This window comes from Mesocricetus auratus, unplaced genomic scaffold (genome assembly GCF_017639785.1).
Source record: "Mesocricetus auratus isolate SY011 unplaced genomic scaffold, BCM_Maur_2.0 Super-Scaffold_100011, whole genome shotgun sequence".
Lineage (NCBI taxonomy): Eukaryota > Metazoa > Chordata > Mammalia > Rodentia > Cricetidae > Mesocricetus > Mesocricetus auratus.
The window spans coordinates 68,995,678-69,019,718 of NW_024429195.1; the positions used below are offsets into that span (position 1 = coordinate 68,995,678).

Here is a 24,041-nt window from a genome sequence, read left to right on the forward strand (position 1 = left end):
AACACCAAGCTCAGACCCCAGTCGCTGATAAGAATCCAGGAGATAGCATGATTTTGTTTATGTCAGATTGTGTCTGTGTATGTATTAGACATTTATTGAGTGTTTCATAAATGGAGGGTACAGAGCTAGCCAATGAATACTGGCCCTGAACGTAGGAGAGTATGGCAATGCAGTCAGGTGAATGCTCATGCAACATAGTTTGATTGACCTTCTAGAAGGAAATTCCAGTCCCTGTGAGCTAATGTCCAAAAATCATTTTCACTGTGTTTGGAATATCATAAGTATCCAATAACAAAATGATGATGATTTCCACCATCTAATTTCTGGTAGAATCATCTCATCTAAATGTGTGTTTCTGTGATTCATGTTTACAGGAAAGCAAAATCAAGAGAGCAACAAAAAGTTCCCATCAATTAAAAAAGTCACTGTGCCAACATACAGCAAAGACTGTCAGGGTCCCTCTAGTCCATAAGAACAGAAACCCCTGAGGTCAGTTCTAATGACACAATGTCATCCCAGTGTAAATGCTCTTCTGTATGGCTTGGTTCAGATGTAGACATTTTCAGGTAAGAGATAAGTTGGGGTAGCTATGTGTCTGTTTCTGAAAATAACCAAACAGATGTGTATACATTTTGATCTGACTTGATATAACTTTAGGACCCATGGGGGTGGGGGGAATTTTCCATAGGTAAGAGCTCTAGCATAGAATTCTTGACTTCCCTCGCTGCCTTCAGCAGCCAGGACCTCAAACCTGAACAATGGTTAATGTTTAAAAAAGGTACAGTGTGTTCTGTTTAATGACCTGTTCATTTCCCCTTCCTGCTGGAGCTCCCAAGTAAGAGCTCTTTCTGCAACATGAAAATATACAAGAAGTGATGCTCCGGCCACAGGAAAGTTGCTTGAAGATAAGGGAGCTGCATCTTTAAGGAAACACTCGAGTTGAGTTGGCATGAACCTCCGTGGGCGTCGGTTGACTATAGGTTGTGGAAATGACCCACTGCCATCACTGAGATGTCAGACAGAAAATACTGCCTTAAACTGAAATGGTGGGATTTCAAAATGCCAAAGAGAGACTCTCTGGGGAGAATCTGGTCAGAGCATCAGGGGCCATCAGCTGCCCTCTCATCTGCAGTTGTGAAAAGAATTACATAGTGTAGTTAATTGTCAAATCCAGAATCCAGAATGTGTTCAGTCCTCCAGCTATCCCCCTTCCTGTAATTAGCCCCGTTTCTCACTAATCCCCCATAGCATGTTCTTTGAGGGCCAGTCAGTGCAGACTCTAATGTTTCCTGTAAATGACGTCCTCAATCTGATTTCCACCCATCCTGCTACCTCTACTTTCTGTCTTGACAACTCGCAACTCATCTGTTCGTGTGACCTTATCAGCCGTTCCTTGCCACAGCCAACCTTCAGCAGTTAGCTATCTCTCAATTACTTGTTCACTATGACTATGTGTTTACTTGTGCCTGGCATTGGGCTTGGTTCTGAGGCCATAGGTAAAAGCCAGTCACTGCCCTCATGGAGGGCACAGTTCATGTGGAAAAAGAATCCTAATAAAATATGGCAAGGGCAAAGATCAAGACAGGCATGTGGAAGACAGTCATCCTCTGGGGTGTAGGAAGGCTTCCTGGAAAGACTGATGCCAGAGCTGAGCTTTCTGGGAAGAGGAAACATTGAGCAGGTGAACGGAGGTGGGGAATGGGCAGATGGATGTGTCTCTAGCCGTGTAGGTTTTAATAGGTGAGATGAACTGGAGCGCCATGTCACGCAGTTAAATATGGAACTTTCACTCTACAGGACTGTCTCTGAACATGGCGGTCTTTTCCTATAGTTGAGTCAAAGGAACTCTCCCGGGGCCTTTGTTTGCGCTTTCTGTCTTTTTCTCTGTGGATCTGTTCTAGTCCCCAGTGATTTTCCAGGGAACATACTCGAATATTTTGAGAAGTGGTTTGCATGTTCACTGACCACCTCCTGCCACATTGCCCACCATTGCCCTCAAGATCCTAAGTGGCTGTGGAAAGATGTGTCATGGTTTCAGCTTGAGCTTACAATCAGCTGTCCGGGGGGACCCAAGGCCTCATGAGGGTCTGACTCAATACAGGCACGTGTGTCTGAGTGGAAAACCATCAGAACCTCACACAGAAACTCCACACGTTCCCACAACCTTTCTACCATTCTTGACTTTTAGCCTTTGTTATGATGACTTATATTTTGAATTTAAGACCCCACTTACTGATATGATATTTTTATTAATATGTCATTGGGCAATAAAAATATACCAAGTAAGTATAGAGTGAGGGTTTAGTCCTCCTACAGACAGGAGGTAATCATTGTTTTATTAAGATTTGAAAGTTGGTGTGATAAATACATTTTATTGATATGGTTCTGAATGCCAACATTGCCAGCTAACAATGGGTGACTCTGTCTTCCTCCATTCATCTGACTTTAAAGATGAAGAGGCTTCGTAGGCAGCAGACAGTGTGAGAGAGAGAGAGAGAGAGAGAGAGAGAGAGAGAGAGAGAGAGAGAGAGAGAGAGAGAGAGAGAGAGAGAGAGAGACGACCCAACTGAGTCCTTCTGCTTCACAGAGAGAAGGCTGGAGCATGTGCTCACCTTCCCTGGCCTCGTATTTCCTGGCACCTAAGTAAATAGACTCCGTACATCCCACTGCTTCCGAATTACCATCGTTCATGCTCAGTTAAGTTCCCAGTGTCTTCCCCCAAGGCCTAGGGTCAGAGGTGGAATGAGAGAGAAGAGGTAGAAAAACAGGGTAGATTCAAGTAAAACAAAAAGATAGAAACCAGCACTGGGCAAATTTTATAGACTCAGCTGTCCCAAAACAATCACTTAAGGTTACAGCTTCACACACACACACACACACACACACACACACACACACACACGAGAAAAGAAAGCATCATTTTCTGCTTCATCTGTTCCTTAGAGACTAAGGGGGTGGGACCTGTCTTTGGAAAGAAGGAAGCAGGAGGGAGAGCCAAGTAGGGGATTTTGGTCACTGAGTCCAGTGCTTCAGAACTCAAATAGCAAACACAGCAACTTTGTTTCTTATAAGCCAAGGAGAAACCTAAACGAAACTGTACTGAACTGTGAGAAGCAAACTATTGACCTGCTTTAAATGCCCCGATTCCAGTTTCCAAACCTTGTGGTGTCTTAATGAGCAAATGCTCCATGATGAGACGGTTGAATAAAAGCCACTTAAGCCTAAGGCTGCATCACTGAAGACTGAGGAGACAAGCAGTGATTTCGTATCCTTAGCAACCAGGCCAAACAGTCCATTTCCAGCATCTTAGAAGATGGATGTGAGCACTTTGAGAAAGTTACATGTCCGTGCTGTCTAGACAGTTATTATATAACTCGCCCAAGGCATTTCCTTGTTCACATTTTCCTTCGTGGAAGGCTCTGGAGAACTCACTGAAGACCAAAACCTTGGCCGCCATGCTGTTCCCCCCCCCCTCCACTAAAGACTGCTCTGAGTAGGTGTTCAATTCCTGCTCGTGTCTGTACAGTCAGTGGACTGATTCATTCTTTCCCAACTTTTCCCCCCTCCCAGTCACGTGCATGGGCTATCAGGAACTCCTAAACGCTTCTCCAGACTTCAGTGGCCTTTTCAACAGGGGTAGAAACAGGCAGTAAGGTTGTTCCTTAGCACGTGCTGAGATAATTACAGGACAGCGTCTGAATTTCTCAACCAGAGGCTCATCACTCAGGAGAGCACCTTCCAAATGCTTTTTGAAGCGCAGCTGTGGATAAACCCAAGTTCAAAGCAATTATCCAGCCAAGGGTGCATTTTACAGATAATTTTATGGTTTTGTTGAAAACACTTCTTGAATCTGTTGCAAAATACCAGCACTCTTTCAGGGATTTTATTGATAACCATCAAAAGTTAAACAGGGAAAGTTTCGGAAGATTTGGAATTCTTTGAGTAAATGAATCCTGCAGACAGAAACAGTGTGTCCAAAATTACCCAGTCTTCCCATTCACAGGTAAACAAGCTAAAAGCACTGGAATTGCAATATGCCCCAGTCACAAGGTCAGTTAGAGGTTAAATAGGATGGATGAGGCTGCTTTGGAACTACAGTCTGAGGAATCTACTTTTTGGTTGCGAGCCTAGCCTTTAACGGCTGAGCCATCTCTCCAGCCTGGAAGACTACTTTAAAAGAGTATAATGAAATGCCTACTACATCCTTAGTGTGTTTAAGATACTAAGATTAGCATGATGGGGCCCCTACTGTAAGGAGCATACATTCAAAGAAGGAAAGAGAAACAAGAGTCTATCTGTGTAAAAATTTAAACTAACGGACACAGACCCAACACCCTGGTAGAGAGTGAGGTACTCACTCTGAGTCCAAAATTTGAACAGACACTAATAAGTCTGTACAAGACTCAAAAGAAATAGTATCAGCCTTGCTGATTTTTTTTTTTCTTTTGACTCAGTCTCCCTGTGGCTCAGAAAGATATTAATGCTGAACCAGATGGTGGCACACGCCTTTAATCGGGAGGCAGATACAGGCGGATCTCTGAGTTCAAGGCCAGCCTGGTCTACAGAGAGAGTTCCAGGACATCCAGGAATACACAGAGAAACCCTGTCTCAAACAAACAAAAGAACGTGGAGGCATGAACCAACTTTCTTCTGACCTCTACAGGTATGCTATGTATGGCACACATGTGTCCACACTGTCTTACACACATAATAAAATAAAATAAATAGGTTGATTAATTTTTGGCAAGATACCTTTTTGCATTCAGGTAGTTTGTTTTGTTTTTTTCGGGGGTGGGGGGGTGGGACGTCTGAGACAGGGTTTCTCTGTATTGTTTTGGAGGCTGTCCTGAAACTCTCTCTTAGACCAGGCTGGTCTCGAACTCACAGAGATCCGCCTGCCTCTGCCTCCCAAGTGCTGGGATTAAAGGCATGTGCCACCAACTCCCGGCCCAGGCAGTTTTTTCTATTAAGTATGTCCAGTCATTTACTGACCAGGAGAGGGGTTTTTGCTTGTTTGTTTTGGGGGTTGTTTGTTTGTTTTTTAATTTTGAGACAGGTTTTCTCTGTGTAGCCCTGGCTATCCTGGAACTTGCTCTGTAGACCTCTGTCCTGGGACTTGTTTTCTAGACCTGGCTAGTTTATGCCTCCTGAGTGAGAGGATTAAAGGTATGGGCCACTACTGCCCAGCAAATTCCTAACATGGTTAAGGAGCAAGATGTGTCTATATTCAGACAAGTAGATAAGGTGACAGGGAAATTCAGGAAGAGATGAAAGTCAAGACCGCTATCAAGAGGGGCAAAATATCACTGTCAGAGACTGTCAGCAAGATGCAACCTGGTGTTTTTGAAAGGCTACTTGAATGGGTGTGTGTGGATGAATGAGCAAAGTCTATATGATAACACATCAAAAGAACGGAAAGCACGTTTTACAGCTACATATAGACCGACTTCTCCAAAGCTACGTGTCAATGGCAGACTAAATGAACTTTGGGCTATGGAGTTCAGAACCATCAGTATGATACTAAAGCCAAGATCCTGGGCTGGGAATATATGGAGATCAGTAGAAGTCATTTCTTAGATGGAAGATACTGGAGACAGTGAATGAAGACAACTCTTTTTCCCCAGAGTGTTGCTGGCAAAAAGGATGAATTTTGAAGGAAAGGAAAAATAAGAATTGTTTGAAAGTGAGTGAAGATGTTCCACAGGAAAGAGGAGAAAACTGCTAATGAAGGAGACATAGAGGAAAGAGATCTAGCAGAGCCGTGTAATTGGATGGGCCAGGGGACTAGTTTAAGTTATAAGAAAAAAAATTAAGTTATAAGAGCTAGTTGGAAACAAGCCTATGCTAAGGTCAAGCTTTCCCACTTAATAAGAAGTCTCTGAACTAGGCAGTGGTGGCACACACCTTTAATCCCAGGACTAGGGAGGCAGAGACAGGTGGATCTCTGTGAGTTCGAGGCCACTCTGGTCTACTGAGCAAGTACCAGGACAGCCTCCAAAGCTACAAGGAAAACATATCAAACAAAACAAAACAAAAAGTATCTAATCGACTGAAGAAGCCGAGATTTTGATAAACAGAAATGAATGTATATTGTAATATTGAAGGGAGCAGGCAGAGGCACCTTGACCTAAATACTGCCATTTTGACCTCAGACTCCATTTTACCTGGAGAGTGAAATGAAGTTCAGGTTCCCAAGCCATAGGGGAGCTGAGGAATTTCCAATGGCTGATCAACCTCCTCCCTGAACCATAGAAATAGTCGTTATGCATCTTTAGCTCTCTAGAAACATGGCTGTTCCTAAACAACAGAAGGAACAAATGAATCTGATTCGTTGGACTGAAAGACTTGTATTTTATGTCAGTTGACAATGATGGAACACTCAAGGAAGACTTTAATCTCTAGGCCCTGATTGGTGAAATTTGTAACTGTAACGTGGCAACAAATGTTTGTGATTTTTGTGCTTATAAACCCACTACTGCCCCTGCTAGGAACTGTCAGGAGAAACAAGGCTCTAGAGTCCTTGTCCTGCGGCCCTGATCTATCAGCGACCCGCTTCTGTGGTGAATTATTAAAGTCTCTTGAGCCCATAAGTGTCGTCTCTCTCCTTCTTCGTGGTGCGTAATGGTCTAAGTGTAACACTATAAAGAACTCTTAAAAGGCATCCCTAGATTTAGAGAAATAATTTATATAGTCAGTATTATTAATTTTCAGCCTGCAATACTAAATTATTAGTCGGAATGGGTAAAGAGGTGTGTATGTAAAATATTCCGGTTTGTGCATTCAGGAGAGGAGACGGAAGGGTGTGGTGGTGTAACCTTTAACTGGAGGCAGAGTCAGGTAGCTCTCTCTGAGTTCAAGGCCAGCCTGATCGACAGAGAGATCCTGTCTCAAAAGAACAAAAACAAAACAAACAAACAAAAAAAAACAGAAGGAGACAGAAATGCTATCTTAGCTTTCGACCCTACTTACTTTTTATTTTTCACATGGCATATGCTGTTTTTAGCATCTTTAGAAAGAAAATAAAATATTTCATATCCATCTCCTACATTTTGTCATTAACTCTATAACATATAAGGTTGACCAAATAAAAAAATCTACTTTTACATTCAATTGTTTAGCATATGTGCCACCTCCCTTGGAAACAGCTTCCCCAGAACTCACAGTTCCGGCACCACGTTTGTACATGATTCCCTCTCAGCTACTGTTAAGGTCTGGATTACACCGGACACATTTGGAAGTTGACACTCACGTAGGATTAAGGTTAGGTATGGCTGTAGTAATCAGGGTGGATCAATGGATATGTGAATAGGCAGTAGAAATATGACCTAGAGTAAACTCATGGTTTGATATTACACAATCACATTGTATAATTTGTTTAACAGCAAACCTGGTACTTCCTGAATGTATCAGTCATAATCCATCCTTTTCTATTAGAGGAAAAAAAATGTATTTTTCTTCCCACACCTAATCAAGGAAATTATTAAGATGAGGAAATATGGTCACTTCAGTATTGTACTTTCTTGGGGTGTATTTTTTTCTTTGTTCTTGTACAGGGCTGGAGCAAGAACAACTGTTAAACTTGAAGTGACATTTAACTTCCACTCTATTGTGTTAAGCATATCTGCTTGGTTTTGATTCAAGAGCAAGGTGAATGCCACTAGTACTGTGACAAATTGACCTTGCATGTGAAGAAACACAACATGGCTTTTGCCTCATATCTGGCTAAATGCATTAATCAAAGGGACATACCACACAGACCTAAATTCTACAAAATATTGAGGCAAACCTTGGAAAGTACAGAGGTCATGAAAATAAAGGAAGATTGCAGGGTCATTGCAGATTAGCGACCAAATCACAAGCAAATGCCACACACAGTCTCAGATTGAGTCTCAGAAGGAAACCCTAGTTTTCTGTGTACATCAGACCAGTAGGTGAATGTGAATGGAATGGGTGTTTCGCATTGTGACCTCAGATAACAGTACCATACAAGTATCGACTTCCTGTTTTCATTGACTTGCTTTTGGCCTCTAACTCACTTTGTAGTTGAGGAACCTTGATCACTCATGCTCACACCTCCATTGCTGGGATTAGAGGCGTGTGTCACCACGCCTGGTTTATACGCCTCTGGCGCTCCACCAGCTGAGCCACATCCAACCTTAACTTCTTGCTTTCACAACTGAACTGTGGTTATGTAGATGGTTATGTAGATGTTCTTGCTAGAAATTCCCATTGAAAGATCTAGTGGCCCGTGTCTCTCATTTTCAGTTGTCTCAGGAAGATGATTGACAGATCTTCGATGGTGGAGGCATTTTGGGCAGATCGGGTGGGACAGGTATTCTGGCACTCGGGAGTCACAGAATACTGTTACACAGCTCAGATGGAGCTCGGGAGCCAAGGACTACCACAGGCCGCAGTAAGCTTAGTTGCTTACAGCCCTGCCTCAGGGAAAGGCTTCCCTTGTTCATCAGCTCTGCTCCATCAGGACAGGGTCTTCCAGCTGGGGATGTAGCAGTTTTGCTCCAGCAGAAGATGTCCTGGTGAAGTTGCTGCAGTTCAGTTCTGCTCCCTGGAGAGGGGAAAGCAGAGTGTAACAACTCCGCTCTGTCAGGGGAAGGTTTCCTCAGCAGAAGTGTTACAGCCCTGCTTGTTCTGCTCTGCCCAGGGATGTCTCTGCTCAGCTGTAAAGGGTCTTCACCCAAAGCTCATGGAAGGGGTTTATTGGAAGGGAAGAATCCAGGAGAGTGACAGAGGACAGCCGAGTAGTGTGAACAGACACAAGCTGAACAGACACATGGTTTATATAGGGCTTTCAGGGTGGGGATTGGTCAGATTTCAATGCTGAGCTCAGATTGGCTGAGCTAGAGCTCAGATTGGTTAGTTTTCTGCACAGAGTTAGGGTCAGATTTGGCTCTGGTTTCAGGCCTAAAGTGTTTCTTTCTCTGGTTCTTTTTAGCCTTTTGGCTCTAATTTTATGGCCAGGGTGCATTTCTTTCACTGACTCTGATTCCAGGGACAAAGTGTGTTCCTTTGGCACTGGTTTTAGGGTCAGGGTACATTTCTTTGGTTCTGGTTGCAGGGCCAAAGTGTGTTTCTTTGGCTCTGCTCAGGGTGTGTTTCTTTGGCTCTGCTCAGGGTGTGTTTCTTTGGCTCTGCTCAGGGTGTGTTTCTTTGGCTCTGCTCAGGGTGTGTTTCTTTGGCTCTGCTCAGGGTGTGTTTCTTTGGCTCTGCTCAGGGTGTGTTTCTTTGGCTCTGCTCAGGGTGTGTTTCTTTGGCTCTGCTCAGGGTGTGTTTCTTTGGCTCTGCTCAGGGTGTGTTTCTTTGGCTCTGCTCAGGGTGTGTTTCTTTGGCTCTGCTCAGGGTGTGTTTCTTTGGCTCTGCTCAGGGTGTGTTTCTTTGGCTCTGCTCAGGGTGTGTTTCTTTGGCTCTGCTCAGGGTGTGTTTCTTTGGCTCTGCTCAGGGTGTGTTTCTTTGGCTCTGCTCAGGGTGTGTTTCTTTGGCTCTGCTCAGGGTGTGTTTCTTTGGCTCTGCTCAGGGTGTGTTTCTTTGGCTCTGCTCAGGGTGTGTTTCTTTGGCTCTGCTCAGGGTGTGTTTCTTTGGCTCTGCTCAGGGTGTGTTTCTTTGGCTCTGCTCAGGGTGTGTTTCTTTGGCTCTGCTCAGGGTGTGTTTCTTTGGCTCTGCTCAGGGTGTGTTTCTTTGGCTGGTCCCTTTCCCTACAGATGGCAACCAATGAAAGCTGACAAAACTTTAGCAGTGGGAGAATTTGGGTAAAAAGCATATCACAATCCTTTGTATATTTTTCATCTTTTCTGTTTAAAAATAGAAAGTAGGTAAGTGGGTTATTTTTGTTGTTTTGTTTTGTGAGACACAGTTTCTCTGTGTAGCCCTGAATGCCCTGAAACTCTGTAGACCAGGCTGGCCTCGAACTCAGAGATCTGCCTGCCTCTGCCTCCTGAGTGCTGGGACCAAAGGCATGCACCACTATGTCTGGCCTACTTAGTTCATCTTAAACACAATTAGGTGACTTAATTATTGCTGTTAAGAGATTGCCCCCAATGTTCATAAAACGCTCTGCAAATCTCTCTCTCCACAGAGACAGACAGGCTTAAAAGTGTAGCTGAGTAGATTGCATGGTCACGCCTGAATCTCAGACTTGTGCACGTGTCATAGCTGTCTGCAGATCTTGCTGAGCGGGGCTATGGCTCTGGAGGAACGGTGGTCTGTGTGTCCACAGAATGAGCCACCCTCAGAGCTTAGGATGGATCTGGGAAAAGGGAAATTCTGCTTCTTGTTCTTGTTTTCTTTCCACACTAAGGTACAAAGCTCAAGGACAACCCAGTGTGGCATCCCAAACTCTGGTCCTCAAAATACTAACGAAAACAGAAACAGAGAAAGTCCTGTGGGTCCTAGGCTAAAGACGTCCATATAATGCTCCTGGCAGGGAATTTATAATCAATGGTTTCAAAAAGGCCCATTTTGGGGCCTGCAAGGTATCTATCTCAGAGGGTAAGGGATGTTTACCATTACGCCCAGTGAGCTGGCCTGGATCCCCAGCTCTCACATTGTGGGGAGACAGTACAGACTCCCAAGTGGTCCTCAGACCTGAACATGTGTGCTGAGCCCTACGTGCATACTTAATCTGTAGAGGGTAACTTTTCCTCCTGAGAGGACAGACACCAACTGACTGCAAAACCTTCTCCCTTCACAGCCAGACCTGCAACACATCTGGATGACATTCAGAGTCTCACAGGCACAGTCGCCTCATAGAGGGAAATACGGTTTTCCCACTGGCTTGGACTCATCTGGACTCCAGGCTACCACTCGTGTGCACTTCCTTTACAATGGGGCAAGTGGGTGGAATGGTCATTGGCACATCCTCAGAATCCAGAAGTGGAATGGGTGGAGCTCTGTGCTGTTTTCATTCTCTGGTGGCCCGGTCTGGGCCAAGGAAGGGGTTCCCTGTGTATAATACCTTCTCCTTCTGGGATGGAGGACAGAGACCACGGGCAGGCGCTCGATCAGGAGGGGCAGTGAGAGAGATCAAGAAGAAAGCACATAGGGGTTAGTGACAAGGCAATTGTGCGTCTTGTGGGAGTCCCCAGATTCCACTGCAGTGCAACACACAAGGGAAAAAACAGACAAGAAAACCCAAGGACAAGTACTGAGCAGGCATCCCCTCCCCCTCCCCTCCCTTTTCTCTTACTCAATGCTTTCACACACTTAGATTTTCCTCTTTTTCTAGCCCCACCCAGGTTTCCTGTAAGCCCTGGCTTTGGTGGACACTACTTAATGTTGACCTACATTCAGGACACTTCTGAAAGGAACAAAGTTTGCTCACAGCTCCCTCCCTGGAGCTTGAATTCCAAAGGTTATTTTCTTTCAAGCCTTAATCTTAACCTTTCGCCTCATAATTTTGAAGGCAAATCCTCCTGAGGACAGAACCCCGCAAAGTGCTAAAACCGGAACAATACATCATTATGATACTGCCATCCGTTTCCAAGTGCCACTGGCCAGTTTAAACATTTGTAACTTTGTGTGGGACAGCCAAGCTGTAATCACACTGGAGCTTTTGGGTTGATCTCATTTGAACAGTAAGCAGAAGTTAATTCAAGTCAAATGTTCTCTGTTTCCCTGTGAAACAGCCAATATTAATCTCACAAGTTATCACAAGTACAGTGCTTTCACAAAACTGGATGGCCTTGAACATAGGCCATTTCTCCTTCTTGGCCCAAGGTAGGTCTCAGGCTTGGGAACAGCTGTGGAATGTATATCACTCACGCACGCACGCAGCGGGGCCCCCCCCCCCCCCGTGTGTGTGTGTGTGTGTGTGTGTGTGTGTGTGTGTGTGTGTGGTGTGTATGTGTGTACGCGCGCACTCTCTCATTGTGTTCGAGCCTGTGGAGGTGGAGGCCAGAAGTTAACTCACTTCAGATATCATTCCTAAGGGGCCATCTAATCATCTACCTTGTTTGTTGAGGTAGGGTCAATCACTGGCCTACAGATTATCCATTAGACTAGCCTGGTTGGTCAGCAAACACCACGAATACCTTCTGTGTACCTTCCTCTGCAGTGCTGGAAATACAGGAGCTTGCTACCACGCCCCGTTGTTTTCCTTTGTTTGTCTTGTTTTTATAAATATGGGTTCTGGAGGTTGAACTCAGGCCCTTGGACATGTACAGCAAGCATGTTACAGAGTGAGTCATTTTCCACAACCCTCCTCCCCTAAGCACACCTTTTCAGCGCTAACATTATCAACACCCAAATTTAAAGCATTATTGATAACTGGTACTCATACCAAGCTAGAAATGAAATGGATTTGAAACTTTCGAGGTCACCTATGAGTCCCAGAGGTCCTTTAAAACCCATCTCTGGACAAAACTTGTTGAAAATTTTCAGACCACCTGACCTCAATTTTTGGTGACTGCAACAATTCTCAGTTCCCGCACTTGGTCTTGGTTTTAGGTTCAGGTAGTTCAGCCTAGAGCATAACTCATTATTTTAATAACCCGTTTCCATCACTCCCCTGGGTTGACATAATCGAGCTCTTGCAAATAAGCCAAACGCATCCTTAATCCTTCAGCCACCAGAGTCGAACACTTGTCACAGTCTCCTAGTCTCCTGTTCTACAGCTCTGCGTCATGTAGCCCAGCTTTATGAGGGGACATCTGCGGTCTTCACCCCTTCCACCTGCTAGTCTCCCCCTCTGCTCATTTCTAAAGTTCTGTCTCACCTCTGCATCAGCACCAGTGGAGATCCAAGGGTAACCTACACTGAGTGGCATGGTCTCCAGCAGAGTGCATGCAAATGCAACACCTCCCTTTCCATCTTGGGAATGACAGAATGGAGACCTCTCTATGGAGGTCAGCTGCATGGAAGCCAGGGATTGCTGTGAAGATAAGCGGGATGACTGTCAGCATGTCAATGGATGGAATGTGACCCTGATTTTTCTTATGAGCCTCCTCCATTGGAGCAGATCATCGAAAGTCTAGCTCTCTTCCCAAGTTACTGAGGGAGTACCTGGAGAAGTAAAAGGTAAAGTGTTTGAATTGATTGCCAGAAAAAATGGTAATGTTCAATACATATAAATTGAATATATATATATACACATACATACATATTCAACACACACACTGAGCTGCAGATAAATAAAAACCTCACAGGGCTTAATCCATTGGGATAATCTTTAAAGCAGTGAAAGGCAGGGCTGTGTTTTTGTTTTTCTACCACAGTCCAAAATCTGAAATTCTCCTCTGGAACTCTGCTTGGCATGATATGACTATGCTTAAGACTGAGGGTCTTGACCACTAGAAGATTTCCCCTCACCCTCATTAGCCCCACAAGGCACATAGGCGATCTGAGCCCCAGGGGAGGCAGGGAGGTGAATATCTGGAAAATGATGCAAGCAGATTGTCAGGACCAGGGAAAGGACAGTTTCAGGGTTTTTTCACTACATAAAACTTTATTATTAAAATGAAAGGAAAGCTGGGAGGTGATGGTGGTGGAGTGCGCCTTTAACCCCAGCACTCTCAAGGCAGAGACAGGCAGATCTGAGTTCAAAGCCAGCCTCGGCTACATAGTCAGAGTGAGTTCCAGGACAGCCAGGGTGACACAGAGAAACCCTGACTCTTGGGGGTGGGGGGTGGGCAGCCTTCTACTTCAGCCCTGAGTGTTGATATTACAGGCATGCACCACCATACCAGCTTAATAGGAAATTACTGAGGTTAGGGAAAATGCAAGAAAAACTGCTCATGTTGGTACCCAATGATACTTCTCATACATCGTTTTACTGTTCTAATCCCATTGAAAGAAAGAGGTGGTTTTCCTTTTTTCTTTCTACTTAGCACATGATTATTGAAGACTATGATTTTTGAGATCTGTCTAGTGTTTGGAAAAGTTAAATACAAACTACAGATGGCAGCACAGAGCAGGGATGGAGCTGGAGAACAGTGGTTTGAGAATGAGGGACTGGACTTTTGGCTTGGACACTGGCACTAGTCCATTGTGGGCTACCATCTCCTTAAAACAAAGAGGCAAGCCTCACTGGTTCAAGTCTGGGAGATCTTGAAATGAAGTCACACTATCTGGATTCAGACACAGACTACCTAATATTAACAAAGCTCTATGTAAAATGTGACACATTACACCAGGCCTGCAAATTCTCAACAGAAGCTGGAGAATTAGCTTTCAATGTGAAAAACATTTTTTTAAAGTATTAGCACCAAATTTAGAAGAAAAAAAAAAACCCACAACAACAACAACAAAAAAACAAACCCAAAAATGAAACACTAGAGACCAAATCAAATGTGTCTACTGTTAAGTTTCAAACCAGGGCTGAGGTGCCTATTTAACAGACCTGGCTGCCAGGTTCTCCCAACATCCCTTAGTTCCTACCTGTTACAGGGCATGGATTGCAACACACCCCGCCCTCAACCCTGAACTCTCTAGCCCAGGGGCTGGGCTGCCCTTTCCCCCAGAGGCTCTTCCCTAAGGAATCCAGACTTCTTGGTTACCCACCCCCTTCTTGTACCAATGGTCTCCTGGCTGCTTCCCCTGATTCCCCTTTTCTCCCAGAGACAGAGGATCTCTGTGAGTTTGAGGCCAGGACAGGCTCCAATGCTACACAGAAAAACCCTGTCCCAACAAACAAACAACCCCTCCCCAAAAGGTTGAGCTTGGTAGGGGATGTAGGGAGCAGGGGTGAGGAGGCTGAGCTTGGTAGGGGATGTAGGGAGCAGGGGTGAGGAGGCTGAGCTTGGTAGGGGATGTAGGGAGCAGGGGTGAGGAGGTTGAGCTTGGTAGGGGATGTAGGGAGCAGGGGTGAGGAGGCTGAGCTTGGTAGGGGATGTAGGGAGCAGGGGTGAGGAGGCTGAGCTTGGTAGGGGTGAGACGGTTGCTATATTAACTGCTGCACCATCACTATCACCACGGGAAGATACCTAGTGGTCAACACACATAGTTCAGGGGTTTCACATTTCTAGCTTTTTACTTTGGCACAGTAATTCCTTCCCTTGCTGGACTCACAAGACCCTTTGGGAGTGAGCTGGGCTTGGATATGCTCCCTGAAAGGTGGCTGGCACTAACAGTCAGGCCCTCCGCTCCTTTCATACATATTTTCCTTGCTCACATCTGGATCCCCATCAAATCCGGCAGCGCCTTTTGCCTTAATCGCTGTGTGAGCTGAAAATGAACATTGATGTAAGTCTCAGACAGGTGCTGCCAGGCACGAGAATGCCACCTGGAGGGCTCCCCTCCTCATGCCAAAAACAAGTCTCCAGACACTCGCTCAATGGAAGTGGTGCAGAAAGGGGATTTAGTAACTTTGAACTTTCCGTGTGATTTCTGCCTTTGACACAGTCATCATTAGAGAGTTCTGAAGGAGCAAAGGCCCCTGCAACACTGGGCTTCTGAATGATTCATCTCAGAGACCTTGATATTCAATCCAGGTGTGGGAATAAACAGCACAGCCCTCAGGCTCTATCCTGGGGCTTGGGAAAGCTTCTGTGAAATTCTATAGCAAAGGTCCGGGCACTTCCCCCGACTTCCTCTTTGTTCTCCTAACTTTTTATCTCTGAAAAGCAAAGGGATTTCCTCCAGGGATTAAGTAGAGGAAACAACCTGAGGTAGGATACTGTTTCATTAGAACTAATTCAGGCAAAAGTATCCCGAAGCTGCCTCAGCAAAAAGCCGTTTCCCCCAACTTTGGACTGCTCCCCGAAATCCAGCATCTAGTGGCACAAGCATGCCCTGCTGAGGTCTCTCAGGATCCCAGCAGGAGGATCCTGGGCAAACAGAATGAAGCAGAAGACTGTCTTACCAGAAAACACGCCTTTTTCCTTTATATCGTTTCCCACAAAACTTTCAACAGGTACTATTTTGTGGACACAATTATTTTTGAAATAATTTTAAAGGCAGTAGATGTCTCATCATATGTTTTTGCTTTAAGGAGATGGAGGGAGGAGACCTTTTTTTCCCTCCTGCCTGCGTCCTCCCCTCGCTCTCTCCCTCCTTTTCCTCAGCCACAGTTCCGGGTGTATTTTCAGTAAGGGGGGGAGGCTGTTTGCAGAGGCTTCTTCTCACACTGCCTTCTGCTCACTTAGGTTTTATCGAAAGCCTGACATCTGCAGAAGAATGAAGTGTGACTGTGAAGGATAAGAATTTGTGGCAGGCCGGGCGTTGGTGGCGCACACCTTTAATCCCAGCACTCGAGAGGCAGGGGCAGGCGGATCTCTGTGAGTTTGACACCAGCCTGGTCTACAAGAGCTAGTTCCAGGACAGACTCCAAAGCCACAGGGAAACCCTGTCTCAAACTCTCCCTCCCGCCCCCCCCAAAGGAATTTGTGTCAAAGAGGACTGAGGGTTTATTTAGTTTTGTGGTAGAGTGCTCGCCTAACAAGCATGAGGTAGGTTCAATCCTTGGCGCAGAGAGAGAGACAGAGAGACAGAGAGACAGAGAGACAGAGAGAGAGGCAGAGACACAGAGAGACAGAGAGACAGAGAGACAGAGAGAGAGGCAGAGACACAGAGAGACAGAGAGAGAGGGTTCCATCTCCTGCCAGCCTAGAACTAGACGCAAGGTACACACTTAGCCACCATGCAAAGCCACTAACAGTTCCCAAAACAGTGACACAAAGCACATTTCTGTTGGGCTTGTTTCTCACATTTTACAGTCCACCTTGTCACCGGGCACTTGAGAATCTTCAGTGACAGCTGTAAATGTGTAAATGGCAGATCTCTAAGGTGACCACATTTTGAATCCCTCCTGGAGTGAACCAAGTGTTTTCCCTTGTGATCCATGATTAATGTTAACGTTTTCAAAAAGCCCATTCTTCTACTTCAGCTCTCCTGCGCTGCCTTCTACTTACGGCTACGCCACTTTTCAGAGAGGTGTTTGCTTCATACTTTGGTGGCTTTGGTGACAGACACCCCACTTAATTTGATCCATACCACTTCTATTTTCCTTTCACTCTTCAGGGTATTGTGGGGCTTAAATATTATTTGCTATGGCATGTTTACTTTTTCTCATTTCCTGTATTATTAAACATTTCGTTCTTTAAAACCTTATTATTGGAGCTGGAGAGATGGCTCAGAGGTTAAGAGCACTGGCTGCTCTTCCAGAGGTCCTGAGTTCAATTCCCAGCAACCACATGGTGGCTCACAACCATCTGTAATGAGATCTGGTGCCCTCTTCTGGCATGTGAGCACACATGTAGACAGAATACTGTATACATAATAAATAAATAAATAAATCTTTAAAAAACTTTATTATTTACTCTTAGAATATAGGACACATAGGATATTGACTAAAACTTTAAATCAAGTGATTCAGAACACAAATGGCCAATCTTTGTTTCCTTGGCTAAAAAGACAAATTAGCTTACACAGAAATGGCTTTGCATAATTTAATATTATGTATATGAACTAAACTCTACTTTTAAAGATATTGGTAGTCCTAATTATGCTACAAATTATATTTCTATTTTTTAACCAATGTACTTGTTTTTTGTTTTTGTTTTTTTCAAGACAGGGTTTCTCTGTATTGTTTTGGAGGCTGTCCTGGAACTCGTTCTGTAGACTGTCTCTGCCTCTTGAGTGCTGGGATTAAAGGCATGCACCACCAATGCTCGGCTATAAAACATGAGTACAGATATCTGGGAAGACCAGAGATGTTAGATCCCCTGGAGCTGTAGTTACAGTGGATACTGGGAATCGAACTTAGGCCCACTGGAACTAGAAGAGCAGGTACTTTTGTTTTGAAGCTTAAAGTTTGTCAGTGATCAATTTATCAATTTATCTTATCTTATTGCCTAGTTATGGAATTCATTTTATTTTGTAAAAGTCTCAAATCAGGACTAGATTTTTGAAACAGGGCTCACAATGCAGCCCTGGGGGGGCCTCTGGTTTAGAGATCTGCTTGCTTCTGCCTTTTGAGTGCTGGGATTAAAGGCATTGGCTACCACACAGGCTAGGGTGTCTGCTTTTAATAGGAACATGTTTGAGATTTGACCCCAAAGAAAATATAAATGATTCACTTGTACAATATAAAGTCATATGCACAACACTCCCCTCCCCCTCCACCCCGGAGTTGCCCTCTGCCTCTCAGCAAGCCATTGACCTATTTTCCTAGTAAACCCCCGGCAGGCTGCAATCATTACCTGGATGAGTCATAGCTGGAGGACAACCCTGCAATCACACTATGTTTCTACAGTTCAGTGTTCACTGTTCGTTCATAAATCCTTTGGCGTGTGAAATCTAAAATCCGAGACTTGCTGACATAGGATGGATAAGGCATTTGGGGAAACAAGAATGCTACGTGCTGGTTCTGTGTTACCACTTTAAAATCTACTGCAGATTCCTCTAGTTTTTGTTTTATTATTAAATTTACTCATGGCTTAATTAGGACTGTTTGTTCAAAACCTCGAAATATTTGAGTCCCCCTTTGCTTTCGGTGGTAGTTCTAGAGACAGATAGATGGCTTATCTTCCCTTGCATGTGTGAAATTCTTCCCACCCACGGAAGAAATGTGAGGTGAGTATCTGGGCAGGCTTATCTTCACAGGAAAAGCAGTGAGCAAATACTTTTTTTTTTTCTTTCTTTTTCTTTTTTTTGCAAATAGCCAAAGGGCCTGGAAGAAGAGTTCCAGGCAAATCTTCTTACTGACACTCAATTCACATTCCAGCTCCCTCCTCTCCTTCCGGGACTGGCTAAGCCTTTAGTCAGGATGATCATGGCATTAGTATTCACCAGCTGAGTTCCTCAGGAGTCACTCAATGGCCAGCATTTGGCCAGTACTCTAAGGTTTCCTTTGTATCAAATGCTAATTTCTTTTATGCATGTATTCTTTTTGTTGAATTCTTAAAATGAGACATTAATATAATAAATATTATACTTTTATTCCCCACCTCTTTAACATTAGTCTGTGTCCCTTCCAGTGACAAAGGAAATCATTACTTGTAAATGGAGTCCAGAGACATGATGGGCAAATAGCAATAACAGCTAACAATTATTAAGCACTTTTTTTTTTTTTTTGGGTTTTTGAGATAGGGTTTCTCTGTATAGTTTTGGAGGCTGTCCTGGAACTCGTTCTGTAGACCTGGCTCACAGAGATCCTCCTGCCGTTGCCTCCCGAGTGCTGGGATTAAAGGCGTGCGCCACCACCGCCCAGCTATTAAGCACTTTCTGTGAGGCTACTTTACCTACCCCTTCTCAAACGATGCACATGATTATTTTCACCTTCCAAGGATAAAGATACTGACCCTTGTGGCTATTTCCCTACAGGCACACTGGCAGTGAATGGCCCAGGCAGCTTCAAAGACAGCAGGTGACTACTGAGATACGGAACAAACAGCAGGGCATCATAATGCCCACTCATTCTCAAATACATATACATTTAAAAAATTGTTTTCCTGTGTTTTGGTGTTTGCCTACATGAGGCTACCCTGAAACTGGAGTTACAGACAGCTGTGAGCCACCATGGAGTGCTGGGAGTTGAACCTAGGACCTCTGGAAGAACAACCAGTACTCTTAACCACTGAGCCATCTCTCTAGATCCCCACATTTAAAAAATTAACAGAGCTTGTTCCAGCTCACTCACTCTAAACTGCTTTTGACTCCAAGGGAAGACCCGAATTTTGAAAATACCCGAAATGAAAACACTCCTTTATTCAACAGCCTGTTGGACCCCAGACCCTGGGATTCCAATGTATCCAGGTGGACGCTCCACAGACTCAGACTCCAGACCAGTAGATGCAACAAGCCAAGAGGATTTTATTCTGCGTTTGCACAAAGGGGTTCCTCAGTCAGGCTAGGCAGAAGAAGCCCCGATCTGCTATAGCAAGCTCCTTTTAAAGGCAAAAACTACAAGATTATCATAAGACATGAGTCCATTTTTGATTGGACAAAGAAAAGGTCACATATGGTGCTTTTTGGGGGGGAAATTCCAGTTTGGGAGGGTTTGGGGAAGTGGGGGCCATCTGTCTTCCTAGAGTAATGGAAGGATGTCCTGCCTGGAGTTTGTTCTTATCTCAAGGAACATCTGGGTGCTTGTTGGTTTAGAAACTAAACCCTGCCTCCTCTTTCCCTTAGCTTGTTTTTGAGTGAGGGATCTTTCATTCCCTCCTTTTCGGTGGTCTTAAATGCTGGTACTGTTGGGTGAGTACCAAGGCTTGCGTGATGGACAATCTTTCACGGGTAAACGGAAGCAGCCTGTTGAGGATACAGGGACCAAAGGTCAATAGCAGCAGGAGGATGATCAGTGGTCCCAGGATCGTGGAGACAAGGGTGGTCATCCATGGGGACTTGTTAAACCATCCCTCAAGCCATCCCTGCTGGGTCTCCTTCTCCCGTTACCATAGGCTGAGCCTCTCCCTAAGCTTGGCCATGGAATTCCTAATGACCCCTGAGTGGTTGACATAAAAACAGCACTCTTCCCCCAAGGCCACACATAGTCCACCTTCTCTCAGAAAGAGGAGATTGAGCCCCCAGCGATTTTGGAGAGCTACCTCGGCCAGCGAGGCTAAAGACTCCTCCAGCCTGGTGACAGACTTTTCTAGGGCCTTTAACTCTTCAGTCATAGCTGTTCTGAGCTCTTGGTACTGTTGCGAGGGCCTTTGCATGGCTGGGCTCCGCCCTGGGAGCCCCCTGTTCTCCCAGAACTGGGTTGGGCCCTATGGCTTTGGGGTCAGGGACATCTATCTGTAGGCGTATCTTGAAGGGTAACCCCTCTGTCTTCCCATGGCATGTACCATCTCAGCCCCCAGGTTTTTCCGCTCAGCCATTGAGTGTAATCTTGCTTACCCTGGGATATGAAGGTAATTGCCAGGGGGAGACATGTGGCGGTGTTGCAAGACCAGGGGCTCCACCTGGAAGAGTGGTCACAACCGTAACGACCCAAGGGGGGGGCGGGAGTAATTACGATGCACCTCAATCAAGTCCCAGGATGAGCTGGGCTTCCAGTATGCGTCCCCCGTGGTCTCGCATCCCCATTTGGTACAGAAGTATTCCCCATAGCCTCCACATCCCGAGTCCCTAGGCTGCCCTTGTCTGGGGCAAACATAGAAGTCCATCTGTGCCAGAAGACATCTAGCCCTAGGATCTTGGCAGCCCTGCGGCCAAGTCTTCCCTATGGGTGGTAGGACGGTGTTCATTCTCTTTTGAATTTCGTGGGCCCCTATCATGGGAAGGTCCCAGGTATCCAACCCTGCGGCCAACTGACAGAAGTCTGGGGTGAGAGTAGGCCACCAGGTGCCTGGTGGCATTCTCTTAGTAATGGACCAGACTATTTCTCCCGTTTGGGAGTATATCTGCCAGGTCAACTGTTGAGGGGTGTGGGGTTGCCCTCATTTAAGGCTGCGAGGCTTAGGAGTAAGCAAAGCATCAAGCAGTTTTTGAAAGTCTTATCTTGAGTGGTTTTGAGTGCGTTGTAGCTTCCATCTGGCTGGCTTGTCTGGGGTGCTGCTGTCCTGAGGTGGTCCTCGTTTGACGTGTGAGGCGTGGATCCAGGCAGCAATCTCGTCCACCTTGAGGGTCTGGCAATAGAAACGGAGTTACTCACTACTGGCAGGTGTAATGTCCGGGCGCTGGTCAAGGGGAACTGGGTCGGCCCGCCATCTGCTCCGAGGACATTTTTGCAAGCCTCAAGGATGACACGCTGTTTTTCTTCGCTGGTGAGGAGGACCTGTAGGAGTTGCTGACAATCATCCTAGGTGGGTTGATGGGTAATTAAGATAGATTCAATTAAGCTGGTCAGGGCTTGGGGGTCCTGAGAAAAAGAGGGATTGTGAGTCTTCCAGTTATATAAGTCGGAGGCCGAGAAAGGCCAATATTGTAACTGGCCGGCTACTGATTGGAGGGGGAAAACTTTCGATGTCCATACGCCCTCTGAACCTCGGCTCTCTCCCTGCGGAGGCGCAGGCAGCTGGACGGTGGGGAAGGTGCTGAAGATGCCTCCTCATTTGTCTCAGCAGAGTCAGGAGGGGGGAGTGTAGGCTCTCTAGGGCCTCCAGTTGGCGACAGGGGTCCTGAGGGGAGGGGGGAGGAAGGAGGTTGTGGGTAAGGGGGAGGGGGATCAAGGAGTAAGAGGTCCTCCTGACTCTCCGGGAGGTCTGGTGGGGGCTTGGATTTTAGTTTCTCGAATAGAGGGTAAAGGGAAGAGTGGGGGGGGGTTCGGCGGGAGGGAAGGGGTACGAGGGGAGTGGAGGATGGCCAGGGGGCTGGCTTTGGGGTTTGTGTCCTGGGTGGGGAGAGGAAAGGCTTGACCCAGGCGGAGAGTCTGTAGCGAGGCTTTCCCAAGTGACAATGGCCATGGGGTCCGGGTTAGAGGACCCGTGCTTTAACCTGCAAGATAGCATCGAGGTTAAAAGTTCCGTCCCTTGGCCAGCCGACCTAGAAGGTGGGCTATTCCGAGGAGCAGAAAGTCTGCCATTTCTTCTTACGCACTTCTACTGACTCGTGCGCTCGGGTCCAAGACTTCTTTCCAGTGATCTAGAGTGAGACTTGAAGGGGTAGTTATTTGCTGACCCATGGGTACGGTGACTAAAATATGGACAAGACACAGAACAACTAACAGGCAGACTGACAGAACAGAAAACCCAAGCCTCGGCAACAGATCAGCAGCAAACTGAGAGGGGAGTGGCCGACCGAAGCCGGACTCCCCGGGGAGGAAAGAGACCTGGTCTCTCTCTTTTCCCCAGACTACTCTGGAGGGGGACTCCAGAGCGGGACCAGGGGTCTCAGGGCGCGTCTGCCTCCCCCACTGATCCAACAAATTTTACAAGTCCTGTACCGGTACAAATTCAGAGCCAGCCAAACAGTAAACTGTTGCACGAAAACAAGTATGGACAACAAAGGGGACAGGCTCGTTCTTACCTCCAATGGGTCCTGGAACTGAGTCTGGGGAAGCAGTCGCTAATCCTGGATGAGCCCCCATATGTTGGACCCCAGGCCCTGGGATTCCACCATATCCAGGTGGACACTCCACAGACTCAGACTCCAAACCAGTAGATGCAACAAGCCAAGAGGATTTTATTCTGCGTTTGCACAAAGGGGCTCCTCAGTCAGGCTAGGCAGAAAAAGCCCCGATCAGCTATAGCAAGCTCCTTTTAAAGGCAAAAACTACAAGATTATCATAAGACATGAGTCCATTTTTGATTGGACAAAGAAAAGGTCACATACGGTGCTTTTTGGGGGGAAATTCCATTTTGGGAGGGTTTGGGGAAGTGGGGGCCATCTGTCTTCCTAGAGTAATGGAAGGATGTCCTGCCTGGAGTTTGTTCTTATCTCAAGGAACATCTGGGTGCTTGTTGGTTTAGAAACTAAACCCTGCCTCCTCTTTCCCTTAGCTTGTTTTTGAGTGAGGGGTCTTTCAAGCCCTTGTTGAACCAAGTGACAACGTTAAAGATGAAAACGCCTGCCTTTTGAGAAAGTCAAATCGGAGTGAAGAAGGCAGAGCTGCCGCCACACTGCAGCCTATGTGTGTGTGTGGGGGGGGGGGGCAGACATGGAGAGAATGCCAAGGAAGCACAAGAGAAAAGAAATCTTGTGAAACACAAGCCATTTAAGGGTCTCTGTGGGCACACAGGTGCACAACTGAAGAACCTGTCCAGTTTTCTGGAGTAAGAATTAGAGGAGGTTGGGAGCCACATGGCATGGGTGCTGGGGACCAAACTGGGGTCCTTCGGAAGAGCAGGAAGTGCTTAACTGAAAAGCAGTCTTTTTGTTTGCTTGTTTGTTTTGTTGTTGTTGTTTTGTTTCAAGACAGGGTTTTTCTGTATTGTTTTGGAGTCTGTCCTCCAACTCGCTCTGTAGACCAGGCTGGCCTCTAACTCACAGAGATCCGCCTGCCTCTGCCTCCCGAGTGCTGGGATTAAAGGCGTGCACCACCAACACCTGTTGAAAAGCCATCTTCTAACTCCCCTGTGAGGTGTTTGTTTTGTTTTTTAAAAGGTGAGCATGGGTTTCCAGGCAAAGAAGAGTTGGGTGGGGTGACAGCAGGCTCAGCCTAGGTGGGGATGAGAGCAGATGGTGAAAAGTTAGGCCAGGCTAAGATA

General features: G+C 46.0%; 1 long non-coding RNA gene across 1 annotated transcript; it reads right to left on the reverse strand.

The window, feature by feature from the left end:
• Positions 1-19,741: 19,741 nt before the first annotated feature.
• Positions 19,742-23,744, reverse strand: LOC110339970. The gene is made up of 2 exons (XR_002381835.2): positions 22,861-23,744; positions 19,742-21,521 (listed from the first exon to the last, which is right to left on the reverse strand). It is a non-coding gene; the product is annotated as an uncharacterized LOC110339970 (long non-coding RNA).
• Positions 23,745-24,041: the final 297 nt, after the last annotated feature.